The sequence below is a fragment of the Benincasa hispida genome, chromosome 12 (genome assembly GCF_027475165.1).
Source record: "Benincasa hispida cultivar pf3 chromosome 12, pf3_genome.v1.1, whole genome shotgun sequence".
NCBI lineage: Eukaryota > Viridiplantae > Streptophyta > Magnoliopsida > Cucurbitales > Cucurbitaceae > Benincasa > Benincasa hispida.
In genome coordinates, this window is record NC_143489.1 from 52,203,832 (window position 1) to 52,215,833 (window position 12,002).

The 12,002-nt window shown below is 30.5% G+C and overlaps 1 long non-coding RNA gene across 1 annotated transcript; it reads right to left on the reverse strand.

The window, feature by feature from the left end:
* Positions 1-1,624: 1,624 nt before the first annotated feature.
* On the reverse strand, positions 1,625-3,543 carry LOC120068560 (uncharacterized). Its single transcript, XR_005479227.2, has 3 exons — positions 3,370-3,543; positions 2,108-2,160; positions 1,625-1,972 (listed from the first exon to the last, which is right to left on the reverse strand). It is a non-coding gene; the product is annotated as an uncharacterized LOC120068560 (long non-coding RNA).
* Between the last annotated feature and the right edge of the window lie 8,459 nt (positions 3,544-12,002).

Below are 12,002 nucleotides of genomic sequence, written 5' to 3' on the forward strand. Positions count from 1 at the left end.
TCTTGTATGATTATGTTCCCAGCTACCCATTCGGTCTTATCCCCAAAGTGGTAGGCTTATTGAGTTGGCAAACTGGTCACTCTCACCCATACAATCAACATTATGATTTGTATGGATGAGAGTGGCCAGATCACCTACACAACAAGCATACCATTTTGGGGATTCTCTGATTTGAGAGTTGGGAATATAGCTACACAAGAAAGAATTCACTCCTTCCCCAATGTCGGGATAAGTAGATAAATTGTACCCTTAAGGATTGATTTCGAGGCTTGAACAATGTGGCGTCACACCCCCTCCTGGCCCAAGAGGAGTTTGATCATAGTTGGACTATGATTTATTGTTCATTAGAGGGATTAGTGGTACTTAAGGAGTTAAATGTAACTACAGGGGAAAAAAGGTAATTTTGGCTCAATTGTACTTACGAGCAATTTGTGAAAGGTCATCATATTGTTGATTGATTAGATCCAATAGATACAAAAATATATTTGTAGTGCGAAGAGTGCAGTTGTCGATCTTTAGTGGAGTGCCCGACAGTTAATAGGTGGTGAATAATTTAATGAAAGAGTTTAATTAATTATTCACGTACCGTTGGAGCTTCAAGCTACAGGTCCATGAGGTCCCCTCAGTAGCTCAACGAGATTAAATGAGAATCAGTTTTTGGATTAATTTGAATTGTTCAAATTAATTGAGGGAATTAATTATATATGATTTAATTAATTAAATTTTAATTATATGTGATATAATTACTATAATGTATTTGATATACTATAATATTAACTATTTATAAGAGGAAATAAATATTTGAATATGATTCAAATACTAATTTTATGAATTGTATTCATATTGTTAAATTTAATGTAAATATGATTTATATTAAATGTCATTAGTGAGAGAAAAGTAAATATAGGTTATATTGTATAAGATACAATATTAAAACTATAGATTATATGTTATATTTGATATAACGTATAGTTTAATATATATTATATGATAAGTTGGTTATCATATTAATATATATTAAATTATTTATTAAACTGATTAATTTTTAAAATTAATTAATGAGAGTTAACTCTCTCCCCTACTTTTCTCTCCACTTCACATAAGTGAGAAAATCTATTCATGCATCTTTTTCTTCTTCATCATGGAAAAGAAAAATAAGGGTTACGCAAAAGAGTTCTGGGAAAGAAAAAATTCCCTACTCCTTCCTCCTCTCAGAAATTCTCTTCCCTCACCAAAATCACCAGAGCACCACACACTCATGGATTCTCACCAGAGAATACTAAAGTTTCTTCCTTGGTAGGGACCATTTGGAGTTGTTCGTGATTTGTATAGAGAAGAGAGATTTCATTTTTTTTTATTTAAGAACGACTTCAAAGGTAAGGGTTTCTAAAACCCAATTTAATTTTCTGTCAATTTCATTATTAAAGCATGTCGTATTATTTTTTTTTTGTTAAATGCAAAATTTCTTGTTCTCTATAAAATTATGAAATCTAAAAAATGAGATTTGAGACGATCTATTGCTTCCGTTCAAGGACCCTTCATCGGAATTCTTCACTACATACGCTATTTTTCTTAGAATTTTAGGGAAATCATAGGGTTAAGCACACTAAACTGAGGCAACAAAAATCCCCAAAAAATTTGAATAGAAAATCAATATATGCTTCCAAAATAGAGCCATGAAGAAATTTGAACAAAGATCGTTGCCTACCATCTCATGCCACCGCGCCTCTAGCCCAGTATAGCATCTCTATCTTTCATATTAGAAGATTCCAAATTTGAATCTCAACTATCCCATCTCGCCCAATCCATCTATTTCAAATCCCATCGTGAATACACTAGATCTGTTCGTCCATTATCACAGATCCATCTTGCCCATATGTATCCGTGACAAATCCATCTCGCAAATTAGATTGCCCAATTCCTATCTTATCAGATCTGCTTGTTACTTGAGTTCCTGAAGATCGTGAAGCATCTGCATTCGCAAATCGTTAACTTTGAATTTGGAAAAAAAAAATAAAAAGGGAAGGAAATTTCAAAGCTGATTTTGAAATTTAAAAAAAATAAAAATAAAAAGGGTTTAAATTGGTAGAAGGATTAAGTGACTAACCTCGAATAATTAACTTTGAATGTTGAATAATTTTGAGAAATAGAGAAATGCACCTAGTAGATGAAAAAAATTGAGAGATATCCTTAGAAATTGGCATTACAAGTGACATAAAAGAGGGGAAGAAGACACATGTTTGTTCTTACTCGAAAATGTAAATATGCTCCATCAATGAGGAACCCTGATTGTTGGAGTTAAGGAAGTGAAAATTAGAGTTGTTGGAGTGGAAGGTGGAGAAAAGTGAGACACTCTCACTTGGGAAAGAGAATGTAAAAGAGAAAGCGGGGATGACCTTTTCAAATTTTCCCCATTCCCCATCAGCCCCGCATGATTTTCCCAAAATCTGCATTTCCTCTTCTTTTTTTTTTCATATCATTTCATAATTTGTTTTGGAAAAGGCTATCTCTCGAAGCTATAGAAAAGCACTTTTCTTGTAGTGATTCCTTGACTAATCATAGTCCCCATATCCAAAGATAGTAACTACAGAAACATATACCACTTAATCATTGATATACTAGTCATCCAGGAGAATGAGAAATTATTCTAACAGGAAAGAGAAGGGTGTAATGTAATGTAATTGCTTAACATTCTTCTAATTCAGTGTCTTTCAAATCAATCTTGCTCCATATAAGCGATCAAATAAACCGTAAAACCATCTATGTTACCTGGAAGCCTTTAAGATTTTATAACACCAATGCATATTTCTAAGTAAGTGGAAGATTTTACATTTTTTAACAAATCCATCAACATTCTATAGTCATAAAAGCATGAAGAACATTTTTCTTTCCTTAATAAGCACAACATTTCAAATACCAACTAAAAGCATAAAATAAATAAAACACGCTCAAAACATAGCATATTCGGTTAAAGGCGAGAACTACTTGGATCGTAACATAAACTTTACAAATAACCGCCTTAATCCTCCACTTCCTTCCCACTTACTTCATCTAATTAAATATTAAGAATGATTTTGAACACTTATCACAAATTTCCCCTACATTCCAATTAAATTATATTAGCAATTCTAATTTCCTTCCTCTCCAATTGTTTCAATTTTTTTTTTATAAATATTAATTTTTTCTTAAACGATGCTTAGCATAATTTTTCCAACTTAACCCTACACTTCCCAACATTTATCAATATTTCCTTTGATCAAAATGCCAATTTTTCCCAAAACTTAACCTAACTTAATCTTACATGAAGCAATTTAACTCTGAAGCATGTCATATTAACCTGAGGAAGAAAAAATAGGGTTTAGGGCTTACAGAAAGAAAAACGATAGATGGAGCTTGGTGACTTAGAGAGAAAGATAGAGCTTGACGACTTCGAGAAAAGATGGAGCTTGGCGGCTTGAAAGGATAATTGAGAAGATAGATAGAATGAAGGCTCGAGCTGAAGAGAGCAACAGAGATGAAGCTGGAGATCAGAGTTGCATAGAAGAACTAACGGAGAGAGAAAACGTGAAGGACAAATGGAGCGGCGTGAATTATAAGACTGGGAAGGAGATTAAAAAAACGTAATCTACTGTTTTCGTATGATAAACTTTTCGCGCACTCCTAATTTTAGCACTTTTCTTTTTTTAATAGCAATTTATAAGCAAGGCTATGCTAACATGATATTAAAAAGCTAATTTGTTGTACTGAGACAAAAATGAGTATTTAGTAAAAAAAATCGAAATTAAAATTGAAAATCTTTCAATCTAGTACTAGATTGAAACAAAACTTAAATGCCAAAAGTAAAATTGTTATATTTTGAAATCTAGAGACTAAATTGAAATCAAACTCAAAATTTTCATATTAAATGTGTAACATTCTGAAACCTAAAGATCAAATAGAAACTAAATTCAAGATGATGTTTTTCCCTAATAGTTTACACTCTAAAAAAATCTAAAAAGTACTTAACACTTTAAACAAGATTGTGACTAATCAAACAAAATACCCAAACATAAGGGACTAACTACTCAGTATTATGAATATTATAATAGAAAATAGATGCCCATTGCTTAGTGTCTCAAAGGCCATGTGTTACTATTCATGTTGTCCATTGCCATGTAGTTATTCATGCTTGGTGTCCATGTAATTATTCATGCTTGATGTCCATGTAAGTCTACATTCTACTTGTCACTTTGCCTATAAATAGTGATATTTGGTGGATCTTAAAGACACACTTACATTGGTCAGAATTCCACTTCCACCAATTTTCATATTATCCAATTTCATTATTTTGATTATTTTATGTTTTAGTTATTTTATTTTATAATTTTAGTTTTTATTTATTTTTTATTATTATATTATATTTTTCATATCCATAATCCCGTCGTGCTCCTCAATTTTTCATAACACGTTGTCAGCACGAGCTCCTGTCATTTTCCCCGCTAAAGGTAGGTCCTAAAGATATGTCGGTTTTTTTCCTTTTCGTTTTAATTAATAAATTTAATGTTATTTTGTATATTCAATATCTATTAAATTTCTAACATAAGTACAATATTTTATGATAGTGTTGCCATGACAAATCTCACAAAATTAGAATTTGTCACCCTTGATATTAACGGCAATAATTATTTGTCATAGATATTTGATGTCGAAATCCACCTGGATGCTATGAATCTTGGGGAGACTATTAAAGAAGAAAATATGACATCCAATCAGGAAAAAGCAAAAACTATGATTTTCCTTCATCATCATATCCACGAGGGATTGAAAATGAAGTATCTTACAATAAAAGATCCTCGTATCTTGTAAAAAAATTTAAAAGAGAGGTCTGATCATCAAAAAAACAGTTATTCTTCCTAAAGCTCATTATGAGTGGATGCACTTGCGGCTATAAGATTTAAAATCAGTAAATGATTACAACTCCGCATTATTTAAAATTAGTTCAAAATTGTTGTTATGCAGAGAGAAAATTACTGATGCTGATATGTTAGAGAAGACATTTTCTACCTTTCATGTCTCGAATATGCTCCTGTAGCGGGAATATCAAGGGAAAGGTTTTAAACAATATTCTGAATTAATTTCATGTCTTCTTGTGACCGAACAAAATAACGAGTTATTGATAAAAAAACATGAATCTCGACCAACTGGAACAACATCATTCCCTGAAGTGAATGCTGTGAATTTTAATAATAATCATGGTCGAGGTCGTGGTCGTGGTCGCGATCGAGGTCGTGACCGTGGAGGAAGAAATAATTATTATTTTCGTGGTGGTCATTCTAATCATTTAAATTTCAAAAGAACCATACAAAATGATGATCACAAAGAAAAAGCTCCATAAAATAAAATTTCAAAGAGTGTTGAAAATAAATGCTTCTGATGTAGAATGATTAGGCATTGGTCACGTATCTGCCGTACGTCAAAACACTTAGTTGATCTCTATCAAGCCTCCCTGAAGAAAAAAGAGAAAAATGTGGAAGAAAATTTTGCATACTAGAATAATGACATATTTGACCCATCCCATATGATAAATTTTGATGTGGAGGATTTCTTTGGATCTCCTGAAAAGAAGATTGACACAATTGGTGACACATCAAGTGTTTCTTTTGACTTTGAGAATATCTAGACTTAATGTTGTTGTTTTCTTTTATCTATCTTCTTATTTTTTTAGTAACTTTTATGTATTTAAGTGTTGTTTTTCTTATTGTAATTATCTTCTTTTAATGAAGAAACATGGATCATTTTCGCATGTTGGGTGTTTCAAAAATGAGCAAAAAAAGATCTATGTATGGCAGACAGTGCAACTACACATACAATACTTACAAATAAAAAATACATTTTCAAATTGGCAATGCTGAAAACAAAAGTAAATACAATATCAGGTTCTGCAAACTTGATCGAAGGTTTTGGAAAAGCAAATATTATTTTGCCTAAAGGAACAAAATTTACAATTGACAATGCATTATTCTCTAATCAATCAAAGAGAAGTCTTCTAAGTTTTAAAGATATACGTTGTAATGGTTATCATATTGAGACTGATAGTAATAATGATGTGAAATATCTATATATTATATCCACTGTCTCAAATGAAAAACGTATGTTAGAGTTTCCTGCTTTATCTTCTGGATTGTATTATACTCATATATGAGTAATTGAAACATATGCAACAATGAACCTGAAGTTCATGAATCCAGACATATTTACAATTTGACATGATCGATTGGATCATCCAGGATCTATAATGATAAGGAGAATTATAGAAAATTCAAATGGACACCCATTGAAGAACCAGAAGATTCTTCAATCTAATGAATTATCATGTGATGCTTGCTCTCAAGAAAAATTGATAATTAGACTATCACCATCTAAAGTGGGGACTGAATCACCCCATTTTAGAACAAATTCATTGTGATATATGTAGACCCATTAACCCACCAAATGGATCATTTAGATATTTTATGGTATTAATAGATGCATCTAGCAGATGGTCACACGTATGCTTATTGTCAAGTCGAAATCTTGCATTTGCAAGATTACTTGCTCAAATAAATAAGTTAAAAGCAAAATTTCCTGATTATACAATTAAGACCTTTCGTCTTGATAACTCTAGTGAATTTACATCCAAAGCTTTTGATAATTATTGTATGTCAATTGGGATAAGTGTTGAACATCTTGTAGCTCATGTTCATACACAAAATGGTTTAGCAAAATCATTAATAAAACGTTTGCAATTAATTGCAAGACCATTACTTATGAAAGCTAAGCTTCCTTCATCTGTATGGGGACATTCTATTTTGCATGCAGCGTCACTTGTATGCATTAGACCAGTAGCTTATCATATGTACTCGCCATTACAATTAGCTTATGGTCACAAGTCATATATTTCCCATCTGAGAATTTTTGGATGTGCAATATATGTTCCAATTGCTCCACCACAAGGCACTAAAATGGGTCCTCAAACGAGGTTAGGAATATATGTTGGATATGATTCCCCATCAATTATTAAATATCTTGATCCCCTGAAGGGTGTTGTATTTACTGCACGATTTGCTGATTGTCATTTTAATGAGACAAATTTTCCAACATTAAGGGGAGGAATTAAGAAGTTGGAAAAACAATTACATAGAATGCATCGTTATTGTCTCATTTAGATCCCGATCAATGTGAACTTGAATTTCATAAAATAATTCATTTGCAAAATATAGAAAATCAATTATCAAATGCATTTATAGATGCAAAGAAAGTAACTAAGTCATATATACCAGCTGCAAATGTTCCATCAAAAATTGATATTCAAACACAACAAATTGTCACTAATGGGTATGGAACACGCCAAAAGCGTGGTAGACCAGTGGGTTCCAAAGATAAGAATCCTTGAAAACGAAAAATAATTAATAGTGAAAAAGACTTGGTTGAAGATGTAAATACCCATAAAAAAATCCTCGACATGACTAGTGAGGAAGGTGAAATGCCTAAAGATAATAATGAGATTTCAATAAACTATGTCATGACAGGAAAAAGATAGAATCGAACTAATGTAATTATTGACAACATTTTTGCGTATAATGTTGCTCTTGATATTATATCTGAAAATGAGGATCTTGAACCAAAATCTGTTGAAGAATGTCGACATAGAAAAGATTGGCTTCAGTGGAAAAAAGCAATCGAGACATAATTAAACTCACTTTCAAAATATCAGGTTTTTGGACCTGTAGTCCGAACACCAAAAGGTGTTAAACCTGTGAGATACAAATCGATATTTGTGAGGAAAAGAAATGAAAATAATGAGGTCACATGATATAAAACAAGGCTAGTTGCACAAAGTTTTTCACAAAACCTGGTTTTGATTTTGAGGAAACATATTCTCCGGTGGTGGATACAATTACATTAAGATATTTAATTGGCTTGACTGTGTATAAAAGTCTGGATATGCATCTTATGGATGTAATCTCAGCATATTTATATGGATCTCTTGATAATGATATTTATATGAGAATCCCAGAAGGATTTAACATTCCTGAAACATATACATCAAATTCCCGGGAATGGTATTCAATAAAGTTATAAAGATCACTATATGGATTGAAACAATCAGAACGTATGTGTTACAATCGCCTGAGTGGATATTGATTAAAAGATGGATATCAAAATACTCCAATATGTCTGCATATTTTTATAAAGAAATCACAATCAGGAGTTGCTATTATAATAGTATATGTTGATGACTTGAATATAATTGGAACTCTTGGAGAACTTTCAAAGACAATAGAATGTCTTAAGAAAGAATTTAAGATGAAAGATCTTGGAAAAACAAAATTTTACCCTGGTTTGCAAATTGAGCATTTAATAGATGGAATATTATTCATCAGTCAACTTAAAATTTTGAAAAGATTTTATATGGACAAAGCACATCCATTAAATATTTTAATGGAAGTCCGTTCATTGGATATAAAGAAAGATATATTTCGACCTCGAGAAGATAATGAAGAACTTCATGGTCCTGAAGTACCATAACTTAGTGCAATTGGTACACTTATGTATTTTGTTAATAATACAAGACCAGATATTGCATTTTCAGTAAATTTATTAGCTAGATATAGTTCTTCTCCTACAGAAAGACATTGTAACGGAATTAAGCATATACTTCGTTATCTCCGAGGAACAGTCGATATGGGTTTATTTTATTCAAATAAATCAAATTTTGATCTAGTTGGTTGTGTAGATTCTGGATATTTATTTGATACGCACAAAGCTAGATCTCAAACAGGTTATCTGTTCACATATGGAGGAACTTCTATATCATGGCAATCGGCAAAACAGACTATAACGGTCACTTTCTCAAATCATACTGAAATTCTTGCAATTCACGAGGCTAGTTGAGAATGTGTATTTCTAAGGTCAATGACTCAGCACATTCGTGAAACGTTGACTTGTCTTCTAATAAAAACCTTCCAACAAAATTATACGAAGACAACACAGCTTGTATAGCCCAAATCAAAGAAGGATATATTAAAGGAGATAGAACAAAACATATTTCACCAAAGTTTTTCTACACTCGTGATCTTGAAGAAAATAGCAACATCACTGTGTAACAAATTTGTTCGAAGGATAATCTATCAGACTTAATTACAAAGGCATTACCAACTACAACTTTTGAAACATTGGTGCACAATATTAGAATGTGGTGACTCAGAGGTCTTAAGTAATGTTTTCATGAGGGGAGTAAATATATTGTATTTTTTTAGTAGTATGTATTATATGAAATATGTACTCTTTTTTCTTCACTAGGGTTTTTCCTAGTAAGGTTTTAACAAGGGATATTTCGTATATATATATGGGCATCTAAGGATGAGTATTATGAATATTATAATATAAAATAGATGTTCATTGCTTAGTGTCCCAAAGGCCATGTGTCACCATTCACGTTGTCCATGTGTCATGTAGTTATTTATGCTTGGTGTGCATGTAAGTTCACATCCTACTTGCCACTTTGCCTACAAAAAGTGGCATTTGGTGGATCTTTAGAACACACCTACATTGGTGAGAATTCTACTTCCACCAATTTCAATATTATCCAAATTCATGATTTTGGCATTTTATGTTTTAGTTGATTTTAGTTTTTATTTATTTTTTATTATTATCTTATATTTTTCATATCCATATTCTCGTTGTACTCCTCATTTTTCATAAAACTCAGACATTTGATTAATTAAGATAATTTATTGTTTCAATTAGAGTACTGAAGCAAATTTACTATCCGAAAAAATTAGTATAATATAACTGACAATTTTATGTATTGTTGGATATATTAGAGTTTATTTATTTTTTTAAAAAAATTAATCATAGTGGTCAATATCCAATATTTTTTTCCACCAAGAATGCACTAAAGGACGTTGTTTTTTTCCCTAGTTTGCTTTTGTTTGAATCTAAGTTTATGGCTGGCGATGCTCCAGAATTTTCTCTTCTTATTCTCTCTTTATGTATGTTGGAAAAGTTACCTCATAACTTTTTATTACTTTCATATAATTTTGAGGGCAGAATAATTTTATTGAGATGATATAATTTATTTATACAACTTTGGAGTTTAAAACTATATTACAATTAGTTTAATGTTTTAGGGTCCATTTGATAACGTTTTCATTTTTCGTTTTTCATAGTTTCTTGTTTTTGTATAAAAGAAGAAATAAACAGGTCTGTTGAATAATTGTTCTCGTTTTTTGTTTCTAATTTTTTTAAAAACGTTATGGGTCAAATTTCTCATTTTATATATTGTTTTCAAAATTAAAATTAAAGTAAAAAAAAAAAAGGTCTATGGCAGCTGGGTAGACGCGCATGTAAATTATATTACTTTAATTTTGTAATATTTATATATTTATTTTTAATTTTTAATTTTTTAATATTTAGATTTATATACTATTTTAAATTTGGGTTATTTTAAAATATTAGAAAATGAAACTAACTTATTTACAAATAAAAGAAAATGATAGACATCTATCAATGTCTTAATCACTGTCTATGATTGATAGATAGTGATATTTTACTATATTTGAAAATATTTCTAGTAAATTTGTCATTTAAGATAATTACCTTTTAATTTTTAAATATGTATATTTAAATATTTTTATACTTTTCAATAGGCATGTTTATATATTATTGATTTCAATTTCAATTTTTTTATTTCTAGTACATCTGAAATGGGTTAGAATTTTACAATTTATAAATTTTGACTTGAGTGAGAAATAATATTGGAAATCAAATTTAAGTAAAATGATAAAAACAATTGTATAGTTATTGTCAATTTTACATTAGACTTATTTTGCTTATTTCTATTTGATAATATAAATGTTTTATAATTATTTTTTTATATTGTAATGTATGTCTTATGTATATGATTTAATTCATACAATAATTATTATTATTATTATTATTATTATTATTATTATTATTATTTTCAATATGTGGGATGGAGGAATCAATCCTCGACTTCAAGATTAATAGTCCAAGTACTATGTCAACTAAGCTATATTCATTTTGATAGTTGAATTATATTTAAAATATAAAAACAAGAAAGGCAGGGAAACGAAATATAAGAAATGAAAATTAAAAAATAATTGTGAAACAAAATTATGTTTCATTAAAAAATTGTTGTGAAGCAAGTTTATGTTTCAGTTACTTTGATAAGAAACAAGAAACAGAAATAGTTACCGAACATATTTCTATTTACAATTCTTAGAACATAGGAAATAGGAAACAATATATAAGAAACAAGAAACAATGAATGAGAATATTATCAAACGAGCCTTTAATTGATGCAACTCTCGAATTTTAATATAAATTGATTTTTTCCCTTCTTTTCAACATCCATCGTCTAGTGTTATCTACTCTTCTCTTCTCTTGCATCGCTTAGATTAGTAAAAGTAAGGAAAATTTACCGATAAATAGAAGAAAATTGATCAATTGTTAATAAGTTTAAGTTTAATATTAATTGACTAGAGTTGATTTTCTTTTAGTTCAATGAGAGGGTCTATGCTTTTTTTTTTTAAAGTTTAGTTGAGGGTTGTTCGAGACAAAGTTTACGAGTAGGCCCAAGCTCATAGGGTACTAAGAAGAGGCATAGGAGAGCACACATCCTAAAAGACAATTGTCAACGCCTTGGAGTTTAGGCCTACTAGTCAAGCAAGTGAATATATACCAATCGTAAAATAAACCGAGCTAGATCTAGACTGGCACCTTGCAATATTGAGTGCCAAAAACGTCCTGACACCAACGCAATGACAAGTAACCAGAGGTGTGTGTCGGCAGATAGACTTATAAATAGCGTCATTTGACTACCTCAAAGGGGAAAAGTACATAATTTCCAAAAGAGAGATCTGGCCTTACTTCTTTTGTGCTTAGTTGAATTAGTCACTCATTGTACTAACTTAGACATCAAAATGCAATAGGCACAACATCATACTGGTATTAGGATA